The following is a 17,827-nucleotide window of genomic DNA, read 5'->3' as shown; positions in this document are numbered from 1 at the left end:
AAATAAAGGTGTTAAATTTTCAGTTAGGCTGAACTTAGCAGACATGCGCTTAGCCGGAGATCTTACCACTTCAGACGCTCGCCGCGGACCGACTGCCGCGGACCGACTGCCGTGGTCCCTTCCTGAGGATGGCTCACAAATACAAACGGAAGTGGCCAGAGGGGCAGATTCCTATACCAACATGACAAGGGACGGACAGGACCATACTAAGAATAGAAACCTCTCTGCTTTTAGAAAGCGTAGCTACCTGTTCCGACATTGGTCCTACTGTTCTCTAGCAGACAGGCTTGTCTGCTACCCTCAAGCATGCAACTAGAAATACATTTGCTCATTCATCCTCTCACACAGAAGGGAAGGGGGATGACAGTATCTTATCACATACAGTATATAAAAGAAAGCGGATGTAGGTTCCGTATGAGACTGTGTGACATGAATTACATATAAACTGTGTTTTAAAGTGTAGTAGTGTGACCGATCGTTCTTGTTTATGTGTAAAAGTAATACGTTCCACTACTGAGTCTCCTCCCAGATAGTCAGAAACGCCACAGTAAATTTAGAAGAGGAATTTATGCCGTAAATGACAACAGATTTAAGAAATTAACATGAAATGAATCCAGCAGAGACCTTTCAGTGCATAGACATTCTTTCACCAGTGATCCACTAATCTGCGGTCATTGCACTCGAGAGTCCGCCCGGATAGCTGGGTGGTCAGCGTGACGGATTGCCGTTCTACAGGCCCGGCTTTTATTCTCGGCTGGGTCGGGGATTTTCTCCGCTCGGGGACTGGGTGTCTCCATCATCAATTCATTCGCGTCCGGCGCGCAGGTCGCCCAATGTGGCGTCGAATGTAGTAAGACCTGCACCAAGGCGGCCGGACCTGTCCAGTAATAGGTCTTCCGGCCAATGACACCAAACGCTCATTTCCATATCCATTGCACTCGAGAAAACTATCTTCGAACGTCCACGAATAGAAACGCAGTGCACAGTTCGCAGTTCACTCAATATTAATCACTGACTTTTTGTAGTTCACTTCAATCCGGTACACTTGTTAATATAAATGCTAATCTATGTCTTTACGCCGAGCACACCAGCCACACCTTCACGTCAATACAACCAGCGTCCCTTCTACATGGGATTGACAAAATTAAGGAAACACCACAAACACAACACATTACCATGCCTATCACGGTGTAAGAAACCCATAGGCATTTAAAACAGCTTCCAGTCGCCTCGGAATGAATTAATGTAGGTGCTGTTTGGTTTTCATTCTCCCTGCAAGACAATGGCAAGTTCAGGTAACGATGATGGAGGTGGATAGCGATCAAGCATCCATCTCTCCGAAGTAGGCCACAGAGACGTACAAGGGACTTGCTATCACAATTCCAACCAAGTTCTGGTTTGCATATAACACTTTTACGTGTACATTAAAAATATGCGCACAATATTTGCCATCGATAATTCCACTGTACTTGACAACCATGTACACGTTCTGACACCGTTCAAAAATGGGTTGTTGGTAGATCTTTCAAATGATTACGAGGATGATATGATGACAGAGTATAAAGTGCTGGAAAGAGAGTTGCTTATCACAGCTGGAGCACTTCATTAATGTTTGCATGAAGCAGTTTTCAGAGTCAGACTGCGTTTGAACATCACCACTACCTTCGAGCTGTATTTAAATCCTCCCTGATCTGAAATACATTGAGTGCATTCGCAATTGCGAATATGGACGACCATCACCTGCAGTATGGAATGACGACAGTGAAAATTTGTGTCTGACCGGGACTCGAACCTGAATTTCCCGCTTATCGCGAGCGGTCGCGTTACCATTTGGCTACCCGTGCACGACTCACGGCCCGACCTAAACTTTCATATGTCGTCAACCACCCGTCTACAGCCTATACTGGTACACCCGATCCGTTATGTATATTCCCGTACAGGCGAGACATTTTACTTGAAAGTCGCTTGCCGGTGCGGGCGGATAAATACGATACTGCAGTGCCTATGTTATTACGACGCAAAGTTCCTTTGGAATCGGAATAACACTGGCCACTGCAGTATCGTATTTATCCGCCGACACCGAGCAAGCAGCTTTCAAGTAAAATGTCTCGCCTGTACGGGAATATAAATAACGGATCGGGTGTACCAGTATAGGTTGTAGACGGGTGGTTGATGACATATGGAAGTTTAGGTCGGGCCGTGAGTCGTGCAGTGGTAACAAAATTGTAATGCGACCTCTCGCTATAAGCCATAAATCCGGTTTCGAAAGCCGGTCCGGCACAACTTTTCATTCTTGTCATTCCACTCTACAGCTGATGGTCGTCTATATTCGCAAATGCTAATACATTTTACATATTTCATAACGGCTGTAGTCGCCACACTGCCAATACTTTTAGACATGCATAAATGTCCACAGAATCTTTGCATGGTAATTCAGAATAATAAAGGCACTGCAATGTCATATCTCTGATCTGAAGTCAACATATTCAGTTGCAGTCCACGAGTACCGAACAAAGTCTGCGAAGACTGGAAACCAGAGCTGACTGCGTAGAATACACATCAGCAACGAAATTGAGTCTCTCGGAGACTGTGTGAAATGATAATCGTTAAGGGTACTGTGATCTTCAATCTGCTTCAGCACCGCCTTAAACTGTCTGAATAACAGCATATCAAGTGACTGAATGTAAGGTGTGCAACCCGGAGAGATGGTCTTGACTGTATGCACCATGTTTTGAGGTCGGATGGCATCAATATGGGTAGTGCCACGATATGTCCCAAGCGATTGAACCAGAAGAAGAAACACCATCGCTGCGCAGTCGACGTCTTGAAAGAATTGCTCAGGAATTATTTCCTGATTATGCCGGCCTTCGAGGTAACTTGAATCAGACGTTTGGGTTTCAGCAGACTGACTTGTGTGTTCCTGGTAAATTATCAGCATCTTTGGAAACATCTGTCCACTTCCTATGTAGCGGGTTGGCTATGTTTGGATTAAAGACATGTCCTGACTCCTTTCCTTCAAGGTAAATAAACATGAACATAAATAACATATTTGCTTAACGTGCGCCGGCCGGTGTAGCCGAGTGGTTCTAGGCGCTTCAGTCTGGCACCGCATAACCGCTACGGACGCAGGTTCGAATCCTACCTCGGGCATGGATGTGTGTGATGTCCTTAGGTTAGTTAGGCTTAAGTAGTTCTAAGTTCTAGGGGACTAATGACCTCAGATGTTAAGTCCCATAGTGCTCACAGATATTTTACTTAACGTGCCTCAATTACTTCTCGTCACACAAGTTATTAGCTACGCATCTAGTAGACTGTGCTTCCAAGGATCCGGTACGTGTTATTATGACTACTGAGGAAAAAAATTCATAAAGTTTAAGAATGCTCTCCACCAGGAGCGATGCCCGTTTGTAGTGTGTGCCGACTTTGAATACCTCCTCGTTCCTGTGACCCACTGTGAAGGCGACCCTACAATCTCACACACCACCTTTACAGAGAAACACGTACCATATGCGGCAGCGTACCAAATTGTATCGTCATATGGGTCAACGTTAACCGATACAAATCTTACGCTGGTGATGATCCTGCGGTTTGGTTGCTCTCTGAGCTTGAAAAAATTTCACATGAGGTTGATTAGCTTTACAGCGGCAACGTTCCCATGACCAAATGGAAGGAGAATGAAGATTTGTACGAGGGCAGTTCAATAAGTAATGCAACACATTTTTTTTCTCGGCCAATTTTGGTTGAAAAAACCGGAAATTTCTTGGGGAATATTTTCAAACATTCCCGCTTCGTCTCGTATAGTTTCATTGACTTCCGACAGGTGGCAGCGCTGTACGGAGCTGTTAAAATGGCATCTGTAACGGATGTGCGCTGCAAACAACGGGCAGTGATCGAGTTTCTTTTGGCGGAAAACCAGGGCATCTCAGATATTCATAGGCGCTTGCAGAATGTCTACGGTGATCTGGCAGTGGACAAAAGCACGGTGAGTCGTTGGGCAAAGCGTGTGTCATCATCGGCGCAAGGTCAAGCAAGACTGTCTGATCTCCCGCGTGCGGGCCGGCCGTGCACAGCTGTGACTCCTGCAATGGCGGAGCGTGCGAACACACTCGTTCGAGATGATCGACGGATCACCATCAAACAACTCAGTGCTCAACTTGACATCTCTGTTGGTAGTACTGTCACAATTGTTCACCAGTTGGGATATTCAAAGGTTTGTTCCCGCTGGGTCCCTCGTTGTCTAACCGAACACCATAAAGAGCAAAGGAGAACCATCTGTGCGGAATTGCTTGCTCGTCATGTGGCTGAGGGTGACAATTTCTTGTCAAAGATTGTTACAGGCGATGAAACATGGGTTCATCACTTCGAACCTGAAACAAAACGGCAATCAATGGAGTGGCGCCACACCCACTCCCCTACCAAGAAGAAGTTTAAAGCCATACCCTCAGCCGGTAAAGTCATGGTTACAGTCTTCTGGGACGCTGAAGGGGTTATTCTGTTCTATGTCTTTCCCCATGGTCAAACGATCAACTCTGAAGTGTATTGTGCTACTCTTCAGAAATTGAATAAACGACTTCAGCGTGTTCGTAGGCACAAAAATCTGAACGAACTTCTCCTTCTTCATGACAACGCAAGACCTCACACAAGTCTTCGCACCCGAGAGGAGCTCACAAAACTTCAGTGGACCGTTCTTCCTCATGCACCCTACAGCCCCGATCTGGCACCGTCGGATTTCCATATGTTTGGCCCAATGAAGGAGGCAATCCGTGGGAGGCACTACGCGGATGATGAAGAAGTTATTGATGCAGTACGACGTTGGATCCGACATCGACCAGTGGAATGGTACCGTGCAGGCATACAGGCCCTCATTTCAAGGTGGCGTAAGGCCGTAGCATTGAATGGAGATTACGTTGAAAAATAGTGTTGTGTAGCTAAAAGATTGGGGAATAACCTGGTGTACTTCAATGCTGAATAAAACAACCTCTGCTTCAGAAAAAAAATGTGTTGCATTACTTATTGAACTGCCCTCGTATAACAACGCCGCTGATTGTTATACTTATGGGCTGCCGTTAGACAGACATCGACTTTACTCTGTACACACACACGGACACACACACACACACACACACACACACACACACACACAAATACATTTTCACATATGTTAGGCATTCAAGCTTTTGTCTGGTTCATATTGTCTCAGAATTAAGTCGACAATATTTTCCATACCCAGAAACTTACAAACAAGGTTTTAGAAGCGCTTCCCTTGACTTCCCTTGAGAAATACTGTCACTATGGCCAGAACCACGTAGGAAGGCGACTCCACGCATGGAGGCAGAGCGACACGGAAGCGTGGAGGGGATGAGGTCCGCGCATGCATGGCAGAGACAGCAGCAAATTCCGTGATGTCGAACGTGATTCGCAGACAAGAATCAGGATAATTTGTCTACAATACATCGTATTATAGATTCAAATGTATAAGAGGGACTAATTGATTTTAAAACCGATTTCGATCAATCGTCTGCATCAGGGCTGGCCACGGCGTACCAAACTTTACGCGTGGAGCGTGTGCAGGCCACGGGCGGTCCTTATCGGAGGTACCTTGCGCGGCGCGAAATTTCGTTTAGCATTGCGGTGCGACATCTTTCGGTCGCCACATCTCTCTGAGTTTAGCAGAATCGTGCTGTTAGTGGCGTTTAACCTTCGCTATTTATTCGATGCATGGTGCACGTTCACAGATCTAGTGACTGTCTGGACAAAAAGACACAGTCTAGCGATCAATTGTCGCAAAATGAATGGGTATGGCAGGAGAGAGGAATGAGAATTCCCAATTCACGTAACGATATATACTGCATCTTTTCTACGAAACGACATTACAATGCTATGAAGAAGCGATTTAAAGATTTATTTGACAATGAAAGTGCAAAAAATTATTATGTTGGTCAGGCGGGATTACTATTCTTTACATAAAAAAGCACTTTCTGCTAAATTTGCACTCCTAGAGCATGTGAAAAAATTGGTCGTACGAATGGTAAAATTCCTGAAGTCGCATGCGTTATTCCATTGTCAGCTGCGACCGTTTTCAGTGGAACTGAACCAGGAGCATGAATACTTCATATATTTCTGGGAAGTGCTCTGGCAAAGTCAAAACGTATTCCAGGAACGATTTTTCGATTTAAAACTCGCTATTGTTGAATTTATGAAGGAAAAATAAGTGCAGGAACGAAAATTAGAATTGCGGACTTCGCATTTTAAGTGGAACTGACTTCACACTGCCCACCGTAAGACATTGGAAAGGTAACTTATTTCTTATTTTATGTGGGTGCGTTTGAAAAGACAATCGCGTCGTTGATGAGACAAATTTTGACAAAGGCCGTCCACTTCCTTAAGCTCACTGCCATTAAAGAAAACACGAGGTGTGAAGAATTCATTGTGGTCTTGAAAGAGTTACGAGGATAGTTTTATAAAGATTTTCAGGACAGTGTCTTGGGTAAAATATTCCGGAGGTAAAAAAGCCCCCCTTCCGATCTCCGGGCGGGGACTGCTCAAGAGGACGTCGTTATCAGGAGGAAAAAAACTAGCATTCTACGGATCGGAGCGTGGAATGTCAGATCCCTTAATCGGACAGGTAGGGTAGAAAATTTAAAAAGGGAAATGGATAGGTTAAAGTTAGATATAGTGGGAATTAGTGAAGTTCGGTGGCAGGAGAAACAAGACTTTTAGTCAGGTGAATACAGGGTTGTAAATACAAAATCAAATAGGGGTAATGCAGAAGTAGGTTTAATAATGAGTAAAAAAAATAGGAGTGCGGGTAAGCTACTACAAACAGCATAGTGAACGCATTATTGTGGCCAAGATAGACACGAAGCCCACACCTACTACAGTAGTACAAGTTTATATGCCAACTAGCTCTGCAGATGATGAAGAAATTGATGAATTGTATGATGAGATAAAATAAACTATTCAGGTAGTGAAGGGAGACGAAAATTTAATAGTCATGGGTGACTGGAATCCGAGGGTAGGAAAAGGGAGAGAAGGAAACATAGTAGATGAATATGGATTGGGGGAAAGAAATGAAAGAGGAAGCCGTCTGGTAGAATTTTGCACAGAGCATAACTTAATCATAGCTAACACTTGGTTCAAGAATCATATAAGAAGGTTGTACACATGGAAGAATCCTGGAAATACTAGAAGGTGTCAGATAGATTATATAATGGCAAGACAGAGATTTAGGAACCAGGTATTAAATTGTAAGACATTTCCAGGGGCAGATGAGGACTCTGACCACAATCTTTTGGTTATGAACTGTAGATTAAAACTGAAGAAACTGCAGAAAGGTGGGAATTTAAGGAGATGGGACCTGGGCAAACTGATTAAACCAGTGGTTGTACAGAGTTTCAGGGAGAGCATAAGGGAACAATTGTCACAAATGGGGGAAAGAAATACAGCAGAAGAAGAATGGGTAGCTCTGAGGGATGAAGTAGTGAAGGCAGCAGAGGATCAAGTAGGTAAAAAGACGAGGGCTAATAGAAATCCTTGGATAACAGAAGAAATATTGAATTTAATTGATGAAAGGAAAAAATATAAAAATGCAGTAAATGAAGCACGCAAAAAGGAATACAAACGTCTAAAAAATGAGATTTACAGGAAGTGCAAAATGGCTAAGCAAGGATGGCTAGAGGACAAAAGTAGGGATGTAGAGGCTCATCTCACTAGGGGTAAGATAGATACTGCCTACAGGAAAATTAAAGAGACCTTTGGAGAAAAGAGAACCACTTCTATGAATATCAAGAGCTCAGATGGAAACTCAGTTCTAAGCAAAGAAGGGAAAGCAGAAAGGTGGAAGGAGTATATAGAGGGTCTATACAAGGGCGACGTACTTGAGGACAATACTCTGGAAATGGAAGAGAATGTAGATGAAGACGAAATGGGAGATACAATACTGCGTGAAGAGTTTGACAGAGCACTGAATGATCTGTGTCGAAACAAGGCCCCGGGAGTAGACAACATTCCATTAGAACTACAGACGGCCTTGGGACAGACAGTCGTGACAAAACTCTACCATCTGGTAAGCAAGATATATGACACAGGCGAAATACCCTCAGATTTCAAGAAGAATATAATAATTCCAATCTCAAAGAAAGCAGGTGTTGACAGATGTGAAAATTACCGAACAATCGGTTTAATAAGCCACAGCTGCAAAATACTAACGCGAATTCTTTACAGACGAATGGAAAAACTAGTAGAAGCCGACCTTGGGGAAGATCAGTTAGAATTCCGTAGAAATATTGGAACACGTGAGGCAAAACTGATCTTACGACTTATCTTAGAAGAAAGATTGAGGAAAGACAAACGTATGTTGCTAGCATTTGTAGACTTAGAGAAAGCTTTTGACAAGGTTGACTGGAATACTCTCTTTCAAATTCTAACGGTGGCAGGGGTAAAATACAGGGAGCGAAAGGCTATTTACAATTTGTACAGAAACCAGATGGCAGTTATAAGAGTCGAGGGACATGAAATGGAAGTAGTGGTTGGGAAGGGAGTGAGACAGGGTTGTAGCCTCTCCCCGATGTTATTCAATCTGTATATTAAGCAAGCATTAAAGGAAACAAAAGAAAAATTCGGAGTTGGTATTAAAATCCATGGAGAAGAAATAAAAAGTTGAGGTTCGCCGATGACATTGTAATTCTGTCAGAGACAGCAAAGGACTTGGAAGAGCAGTTGAACGGAATGGACAGTGTCTTGAAAGGAGGATATAAGATGAACATCAACCAAAAGCAAAACGAGGATAATGGAATGTAGGCGAATTAAGTCGGCTGATGCTGAGGGAATTAGATTAGGAAAAGAGACACTTAAAGTAGTAAAGGAGTTTTGCTATATGGGGAGCAAAATAACTGATGATGGTCGAAGTAGAGAGGATATAAAATGTAGAGTGGCAATGGCAAGGAAAGCGTTTCTGAAGAAGAGAAATTTGTTAACATCGAGTATAGATTTAAGTGTCAGGAAGTCGTTTCTGAAAGTATTTGTATGGAGTGTAGCCTTCTATGGAAGTGAAACACTGACGATAAATAGTTTAGACAAGAAGAGAATAGAAGCTTTTGAAATGTGGTGCTACAGAAGTATGCTGAAGATTAGATGGATAGATCACATAACTAATGAGGAGGTATTGAATAGAATTGGGGGGAAGAGGAGTTTATGGCACAACTTGACAAGAAGAAGGGACCGGTTGGTAGGACATGTTCTGAGGCATCAAGGGATCACAAATTTAGCATTGTATGGCAGCGTGGAGGGTAAAAATCGTAGAGGGAGACCAAGAGATAAATACACTAAGCAGATTCAGAAGGATGTAGGTTGCAATAAGTACTGGGAGATGAAGAAGCTTGCACAGGATAGAGTAGAATGGAGAGCTGCATCAAACCAGTCTCAGGACTGAAGACCACAACAACGTCTATCATACATCTCCTTTTGTGCTCTTTTGGAGACCGACTGCTGTTTCAGATGAAAGCGCTCCTATGCATGTCCCGATGTAGCTGACTGACTTTCAAAGTAAATCCAGTATTGTGACAAATCTTTTACGTTAAAACTGTCCAGGACGTCTTCATTGTTTCCCTGAGGTTGACTTTCCATGTCTCCATAATGAGGTTGAATATTTCGAACGACATATTTGTGTGAAATATTTTTTTTCGAGTATGAAACTAAATAAGTCATAATTATGTGGCAAAGTTCAGTGCGAAACGCTTTGAAATTTTCTCTTTGTACCGGATAAAAATTATCTCTTCAGTATGACAAAAATAATTAAATAATATTGAAAATTTGTTTCGTTTGTGGCGCATGTTGTTGAGTAATAAGAGATATGAATCCAGATAGCACGCACTGTGGCTGCTCTGCCATTTACACTGTATCGCCGGAGAAACTGGTATAGGCATGCGTATTCAAATACAGAGATAGACTATATGATCAAAAATATCTGGACACGTGGTTGAAAATGACTTACAGGTTCGTGATGCCCTCCATCGGTAATGCTGGAATTCAATATGGTGTTGGCCCATCCTTAGCCTTGATGACAGCTTCCACTCTCGCGGAATACGTTCAATGAGGTGCTGGAAGGTTTCTTCAGGAATGGCAGCCCATTCTTCACGGAGTGCTGCACTGCGGAGAGGTATCGATGTCGGTCGGTGAGGCCTGGCACGAAGTCGGCGTTCCAAAACATCCCAGAGGTGTCGAATCGGATTCACGTCAGGACTATGTGCAGGCCAGTCCATTACAGGGACATTATCGTTGTTTAACCACTCCGCCACAGGCCGTAAATAATGAAAAGGTGCTCGTTCGTGTTGAAAGATGCAATCGCCATCACCGAATTGCTCTACAACAGTGAGAATGAAGAAGGTGCTTAAAACATCAATGTAGGTCTGTGCTGTGATAGTGCCACGCAAAACAATAAGTGGTGTAAGCCCCCTCCATGAAAAAGAGAACCACACCATAACACCACCGCCTCCGAATTTTGCTGTTGGCACTACACACGCCGGCAGATGACGTTCACTGGGCACTCGCCATACCCACTCCTGCCATCGGACCGCCACATTGTCTACCGTGATTCGTCACTCCACACGGCGTTTTTCCACCGTTCAATCGTCCAATGTTTACGCTCCTTACTCCAAGCGAGGCGTCGTTTTGCATTTACCGACCTGATGTGTGGTTTATGAGCAGGCGCTCGCCCATGAAATCCAAGATTTCTCACCTCCCACCTAACTGTCACAGTACTGGCAGTGGATCCTGTTGCTGTTTGGAATTATTGTGTGAGGATCTGGATAGATGTCTACCTGTTACACGTTACGACCTTCTTCAACTGTCGGCGGTCTCTGTCAGTCAACAGACGAAGTCGGCCTGTACGCTTTTATGCTGTGCATGTCCCTTCACGTTTACACTTCACTATCACATCGTAAACAGTGGACCTAGGGATGTTTAAGAGTGTGGAAATCTCGCCTACAGAATTATGACGTAACTGGCATCCTGTCACCTGACCACGTTAGAAGTTTGTGAGATCCGCGGAGCGCCCCATTCTACTCTCTCACGATGTCTAATGATTACCGAGGTCGCTGATATGGAGCACGTGGCAGTAGGTGGCAGCACAATGCGCCTAATACGAAAAACGTATGTCCTGGGAGTGTCCGGATATTTTTGATCACGTAGTGTATGTAAACAGGAAGAATACGGCTCTGCGGTCGGCAACCCGCATATAAGACAAGTGTCTAGCGCAGTTGTTAAATCGGTTACCTCTGCTACAATGTCAGATTATCATGATTTATATGAGTTTGATCGTGGTCTTATAGTCGACGCACGAGCTATGGGACACAGCATCTCCAACGTAGCGATGAATTGGGAATTTTCCCGTACAACCTTCTCATGAGTGTACCGTGAATATCAGGAATCCGGTAAAACATCAAATCTCCGACATCGGAAAATGATCCTGCGAGAACAGGACCAACGAGGACTGAAGAAAATCGTTCAACGAGACAGAAGTGCAGCCCTTCCGCAAATTTCTGCCGATTTCAATGATGGGCCATTAACAAGCGTCGACGGGCGAACCATTCAACGAAACATCATCGATATGGGCTTTAGGAGCCGAAGGCCCGCCAGTGTACCCTCGATGGCTGCACGACACAAATCTTCACGCCTCGCCTGGGCCCGATATGGGTCTGTTGGTGACTGGAAACATGTTGCTTTGTTGGACGAGTCTCGTTTCAAATTGTATTGAGCGGATGGACGTGCACGGGTGTGGAGACAACATCATGAATTCATAGACCCTTCATGTCAGCAGAGGACTGTTCGAGCTGGTGGAGGCTGCGTAGTGGTGTGGGGAGTGTGCAGTTGGAGTGATATGGGACCCATGATACGTCCAGATACGACTCTGACAGGTGACAGGTACGTAAGCACCTTGTCTGATCACCTGCATCCATTCATGTCCACTGTGCATTCTGACGGACTTGGACAATTCCAGCAGGACAATGCGACACCCCACACATCCAGAATTGCTACAGAGTGGCTACAGGAACACTCTTCTGAGTTTAAACACTTCCGGTGGCCACCAAACGCCCGAGATATGAACATTATTGAGCATATATGGGATGCCTAGCAACGTTCTGTTCGGAAGAGGTCTCCACCCCCTCGTACTCTTTCGGATTTATGGACAGCTCTGCGGGATTCATTGTGTCAGTTCTCTCCAGCGCAATTTCATAGTCGAGGTCATGCCACGTCGTGTTGCGGCACTTCTGCGTGCTCGAGGGGGCCCTACAGCTGTACCAGTTCCTTTGTAAATGCGGCTCGTCGGCAGTTTTCCCCTCTTCCTCCTCCTGGTGCTCAGACAGCGCGGCGTGGCGCTGTTGGTAATCTCAAGTGAGGCAAAACGCTTCGGCACCTTTCTTAGGGAATGGTTCTCTAGCTAAAGTCTTGGCCGCCCCTGATTTACACGAAAGAAATATTACTTCGCGTCTTGAATATAGCTGATACAGCTTTGTGAAGATGTCAAGAACAATTTTTCTCAAAATGACCTCGAAACTGGTAGCAATAACTGTCAGTTATTGCGATTTGAATTGTATTACAAGCAAAAATGTAACACAAAACAAAATTAACTTCATACACATACTGAAATGTTTATACTTGCGTGACAACTGCTTGTACTCCACAGATTTTTTAAAACTACGTGTAAGGCATTTATGTGAGTGTGTGGCTGTAGGTACATGTAAATCATTGTGCATTAAAAACTGTTACTGGGAACAAAGACAAATGCAAACGACTATCTTGTATGTTCTATATTTTTCGCTGTCAACCGACATTATGAGAGTAAAGCAACACGTTCGACATTATAGTGAGAGACCGCATCTATGATCTATTGAAGCAAACAGTTATAGGGAACGCTGTCCGATACCTCGACAGATAACTACCCTGTCATTTTAAGGCGTTTCCCATTTCGAGCCTCGAAAATGACTGGGTTTACCTGTTGAAATATCGGAGTGTTTGAAGAATTTATCCGACCGCATTCTCGCGAGTTATTACAGCATAAAACACACTTTGATAAACTTACAGGGTGTTTCAAAAATGACCGGTATATTTGAAACGGCAATAAAAACTAAACGAGCAGAGATAGAAATACACCGTTTTTTGCAATATGCTTGGGACAACAGTACATTTTCAGGCGGACAAACTTTCGAAATTACAGTAGTTACAATTTTCAACAACAGATGGCGCTGCAAGTGATGTGAAAGATATAGAAGACAACGCAGTCTGTGGGTGCGCCATTCTGTACGTCGTCTTTCTGCTGTAAGCGTGTGCTGTTCACAACGTGCAAGTGTGCTGTAGACAACATGGTTTATTCCTTAGAACAGAGGATTTTTCTGGTGTTGGAATTCCACCGCCTAGAACACAGTGTTGTTGCAACACGACGAAGTTTTCAACGGAGGTTTAATGTAACCAAAGGACCGAAAAGCGATACAATAAAGGATCTGTTTGAAAAATTTCAACGGACTGGGAACGTGACGGATGAGCGTGCTGGAAAGGTAGGGCGACCGCGTACGGCAACCACAGAGGGCAACGCGCAGCTAGTGCAGCAGGTGATCCAACAGCGGCCTTGGGTTTCCGTTCGCCGTGTTGCAGCTGCGGTCCAAATGACGCCAACGTCCACGTATCGTCTCATGCACCAGAGTTTACACCTCTATCCATACAAAATTCAAACGCGGCAACCCCTCAGCGCCGCTACCATTGCTGCACGAGAGACATTCGCTAACGATATAGTGCACAGGATTGATGACGGCGATATGCATGTGGGCAGCATTTGGTTTACTGACGAAGCTTATTTTTACCTGGACGGCTTCGTCAATAAACAGAACTGGCGCATATGGGGAACCGAAAAGCCCCATGTTGCAGTCCCATCGTCCCTGCATCCTCAAAAAGTACTGGTCTGGGCCGCCATTTCTTCCAAAGGAATCACTGGCCCATTTTTCAGATCCGAAACGATTACTGCATCACGCTATCTGGACATTCTTCGTGAATTTGTGGCGGTAGAAACTGCCTTAGACGACACTGCGAACACCTCGTGGTTTATGCAAGATGGTTCCCGGCCACATCGCACGGCCGACGTCTTTAATTTCTTGAATGAATATTTCGATGTTCGTGTGATTGCTTTGGGCTATCCGAAACATACAGGAGGCGGCGTGGATTGGCCTCCCTATTCGCCAGACATGAACCCCTGTGACTTCTTTCTGTGGTGACACTTGAAAGACCAGGTGTACCACCAGAATCCAGAAACAATTGAACAGCTGAAGCAGTACATCTCATCTGCATGTGAAGCCATTCCGCCAGACACGTTGTCAAAGGTTTCGGGTAATTTCATTAAGAGACTACGCCATATTATTGCTACACGTGGTGGATATGTGGAAAATATCGTACTATAGAGTTTCCCAGACCGCAGCGCCATCTGCTGTTGAAAATTGTAACTACTGTAATTTCGAAAGTTTGTCTGCCTGAAAATGTACTGTTGTCCCAAGCATATTGCAACAAACGGTATATTTCTATTGCTGCTCGTTTAGTTTTTATTGCCGTTTCAAATATACCGGTCATTTTTGAAACACCCTGTAGCTTCTCCTTGGGCAAAACGTTGAACATTATAGCGTGAATGCTTCACAGGCTACAAATTCCCAATCAATAAAGTCTAGAAAGTTCTCACACATTATGTATGCAGTTGATATGCTGAGAAACACATTTTTTTTTTTTTACCCATGAGTCCTTAAAACCAAACTCTACGTCGTAATACCATATTCACTGCTGTTTGAGTCTGTGTCTGAACCATCATTTACGATGATAGGTTCTAGGCTTTTATCCATATTAACATTTAAAAGTCTTTTTCCCGATGCTTTTCAGCGTTCCGCAGACAGTGTACCCACACTGAAAGAGGGACGTTGTCTATTGCTTCATGCACGAGCGATTCAGTTTTTCTTTTTTTTTCTTTTTCTTTTTGCCTATCACGTAGCCATTAACCTGAGCCCAAATTAATTCCGTCGTATTGAACTGACAGTGATATGTAGGTACGAGCAAAACTGTATGACCACATCCAAGCGCAAGAAAGTCAAGTTCGCACGTTTTGTCGCGCGACTTGAGTGTGTCTGAATTAACGAGCTGGTTCATATTGTTCGGAAGCCGGAGCACAACATCGGCTCTCCTCGTGTTTGTACTTGGTATTTTCTCTGCAACAGCTGAATGGTAATTGGCTGGTACACTATAGTGACCGACCCCGAAACAAAAGTTGTTCAGTGAGTTACTCCTTGAAACTGACAGCTTTCGTTTCCGAATGATAGTTACTGCTGTTTTTCGGATACCTAGATGCAAATTTACTCTCATGAATAAAATCAGAAGAACAGCCAGCACGCAGAATAATTATCCGAGAATCTTTTGCTACGAGAAATTTCAAACCACCAGTATCATCACTCATTTTACAGCAGATATTAATGGAACAATTATAATTCACTTACGTTTCATGAAGGTAATACACTGTTGAACTACCTCGCGAATCATTACAAGAAATGTGGTCAGTGCTGCGCCTATATCACTCCTTAAAAGCGCAGGGTATTTACCACTTATATACATTTCAAAAACAGAGCGCTTTAAAATATCATCGTCAAAACGATCCATTTGTCTTGATTTAGGTGCTTTCCAGACGACACCAAACCAACATTTCCTGAAGTTTATACAGCTCTTACACTTTCCTTTACCATTCTCTCTACAATTCCCTTGCCTATATCGCAGGATTCCGCAGGCTGTTCCTGTGTCTTCAAATGCAAAATTAAGAATCCTACTTCCAAATTGACATTTGAAAAAGTTATAAATGTGGTTAATAATACCCCTCGCTTGCTTGTGAAGCACTTCTCGTTTATTGACGTCACCTAACATTTATTTGGAAATCGCGATAACACAGTTACAGATACACGTTCACAGCTCTACTGCAACAAGAAAATTACGTTGACAATTTAATGAATAATTCGGTTGTCGCGAATTACGGCAATAGCGCACATGCAGGAGAGAAATTATCGCCGTCTAGCTGAAAATCGTTGCTATCCCCTACGCAAGAAAATGCTTGTTATTGGCAGCTAGAGTTCAATGGAGGGGGGTGAGCAGAGCGGCTGAAAATTGGGCCACCTTTCTACTCGACGCGGACTTTAGCAACCCCGTCCCAGATATTCCTAACTGGAAGTACCTCTCACCTATTATCAGCTCACCTTCTATCAGAAAAGTAATTACTTCAACAGCTCCTTGTACCTAGAAAACGATAACTATAGTAACAAAAATAATGTCGGGTATAATATCTGGCAGGAAGCACAATTATCTGAGACATTTTCCAAGACGAGGTTCCAGAACATTTGTACGGACCGTTAATACTATCTAACGCCGTGGCGTTAATTGCCACAAAAACCACAAATATCATGCAACTTGGTCTGTTACAGTAAGTAGCTGTCACGTCAAAATTCATCACCATTTCCTTCAAATAACTTCGATCCAGTGTGCAAGTTTTCGCCCAGATCGGTGTATTACTTTCAGTGTAAACGTCTCAAAGTTAATCATGTGTGCTCACTTCTGAAATTACTTCGTTGAATTTTACAGTAAATATGCTCCGCATTTTAAGTGGTTACATTTGTTTTTCCGTTGTAATTTATTCACATGCACCAGATCACCAAAGGTCAACGTTCATCGTGAATGAGACCTGGACAATACACAGTGATTACCTTCGGCAATGAATTCCGAACAGGGTTGATTACAAACAAAAGCCTCCCATCCTATTTATAAAGGAAAAATTGACATTCAGTTTCATGTTTCTGGTGCTTTAAAATAAAAGCACTGTGATAGAATTTTGTAAGTTAATGCACTTATAAAACATGTCATACAAACATTTTTCGTAACTATCTCAACGTTTACACAAGTAATGGAATTAGCGGCGAGTGCTAACAACAAATTCCTGTTTATGTTTCAAACGGTTCTGTTGCAGGCGCATGTTTCGTCGGACGTTTTAGTTTTAGAGCCAGCCGCAGTGGCCGAGCGGTTCTAGGTGCTTCAGTGCGGAACTGCTCGACTGCTACGGTCGCACGTTCGAATCCTGCCTCGGGCATGGATTGTGTGATTTCCTTAGGTTATTTAGGTTTAAGTAGTTTAAGTTATAGGAGACTGATGACCTCAGAAGTTATGTCCCATTGTGCTCAGAGCCATTTTCATTTCAGTATTGATTACTAGATCCATTTACAATGACACATACTGTATTACACTGGGCATTTCACGGTGGACGACACTTGGTGTCGTTAAAACTCTTCCATTTTGTCTTTCACACGTTTATGCAGCGAAGGAAGAAAAACTCAACTTGTGTTCACATTTACCGCGAACATGAACTCGGAAGCATGGTGCAACGAGCTTATGACGTCATGACATGGAATATCGGCTTTGCGGAACATTCCTGAGCGCTAACAGCACAATCAAACTTGAATAATATAACTCTCGTTGTTTTTCCGCTTCCATCAAAAAAACAATGAAACAATTACGCCTCCAACATTTCAAGAGCCTTTGTAGCATTCCTATTCTGGGCATGCTATCGATATTGTAGTGTTCCTGTTCAGTATGTCCTGAGGTGAACTGTCGCAGAGTCGATCGAAACGTCAGTGCTATTCCTAGAAGATGTGCGCAATAAAGACGATGGAAACTTTGATGACGCAGCTGTTCTAGGGCTTTACTAGCTGCCTGCTCCGGCGGCACACGGTTAAGTATCGGCGGCCGGGCGACTTGTTTCGCCAAACGGTAA

Source organism: Schistocerca serialis, chromosome 9 (assembly GCF_023864345.2).
Source record: "Schistocerca serialis cubense isolate TAMUIC-IGC-003099 chromosome 9, iqSchSeri2.2, whole genome shotgun sequence".
In the NCBI taxonomy this organism is placed as follows: domain Eukaryota; kingdom Metazoa; phylum Arthropoda; class Insecta; order Orthoptera; family Acrididae; genus Schistocerca; species Schistocerca serialis.
Note: the sequence above shows the minus strand (reverse complement) of the source record.